This window comes from Galeopterus variegatus, unplaced genomic scaffold, assembly GCF_000696425.1.
Source record: "Galeopterus variegatus unplaced genomic scaffold, G_variegatus-3.0.2 Scaffold622, whole genome shotgun sequence".
Classification (NCBI taxonomy): domain Eukaryota; kingdom Metazoa; phylum Chordata; class Mammalia; order Dermoptera; family Cynocephalidae; genus Galeopterus; species Galeopterus variegatus.
This window is the reverse complement of record NW_007726733.1, coordinates 56,358-57,756: the sequence shown is the minus strand read 5'-3', so window position 1 is coordinate 57,756 and position 1,399 is coordinate 56,358.

Below are 1,399 nucleotides of genomic sequence, written 5' to 3'. Positions count from 1 at the left end.
GCAAAGAAAAAAAGCCCTCAGAACCGGGCCCCTGACCACCATTTTTAATCCATTCACTACTCCATGGTCCTACAATCCAATCACCACTTCAAGGCTCCACCTTTAAATTACCATAATAAGATTTCCCACACTCTTAATGGTCACAGTGGGGGCTAAGTTTCTAATGCACAAAACTTGGGGGACACAATTCAAGCTTTAATGACTTTGGGGGGGACATAATTCTAATCCATTACAACCCACCTCCTGGAGGAAACGCTCTTGTCTGTTCATGTCTCTCTTGAAGCAAGATGCCCAGAACTGGATAACAGATTGCACAGTAAGATGACCAGTGAAGAGTATGAAGGAAATACTCACCTCCCTAGTTGTGAGCACTGTTGTATAGAAGGAATGTCTAAGGTGGCATCAGCTTGTTTTTGTAGCTGCATCACGCCTTGGTTCATGGCACACATTTGTTTGATCATTGTGAGCCAGCAGAAGTTCCTACATGCCAGTATCACGAGACCCTAGAGCTGGGCCAGACAGAGGCTGAGGGACCTTCTTTATGAAGAACCTTTAGAACAAAGAAGAAACCTTCCTATCCACCTCCGTTTCATGTTGCTATCTACCCTCTAGTCTCTTCCAGAGGCTCCTTAGAGCTTTGGGCCTGGACTTTGTCTGAAAGGAGGAAAGCAGTGGAGGAGCAGTCATCTCTAGCTTTCAGAAATAAAAGTTGGAGTCTCTGCTCTTGCCCAAAATTAATTCTTGGAATATTTTTGAGTGCCAGTCATGTACTAAGCACTGAGCTAGGTATTTTGTGAAACAATGGTAAGCACAGTAGACATGGAGCTTATAAAATCTGGTGGAGGAGAAATATATTAAGTAATCACACAAATATATAATTATAAAATATGATAAATGCTGTGAGAGAAAAGTAGAAGATTCTATGAAAATGTATAGTTGGGATTCTGACCTAGTCTTCAGATCCTTGAAGAGATGACATTTGGGTTTTCATCAGTGAAGGAAGAGTATGAGTTAACTGGACAAAGATGCTGGGGACACTTATGACTGGGGAAGATATTATAGGCTGGGGAAGAATGAATGCCACAGGCAGGAATAAGGTGATGAGCTTGATTCTGTCATGGTTAGACAGTAACATACAGCACACTGTCAGTTGGGAGATACGTTGGTCAGTTGGGAGTTGGTGGGGTAGAGCATTTATTTCAGTTTATGGACCAGATGGTAGAGGAGGAAGCTGGCCTTAGCAACACAATGACATCAGTATTTATAAGATGATGCCCACATCATCAAGTGGTTTTGACTTTATATCAAAAATTAAAACTGAGGGCCGACCCTGTGGCTCACTCGGGAGAGTGCAGCGCTGGGAGCGCAGCGGCGCTCCCGCCGTGGGTTCGGATCCTAT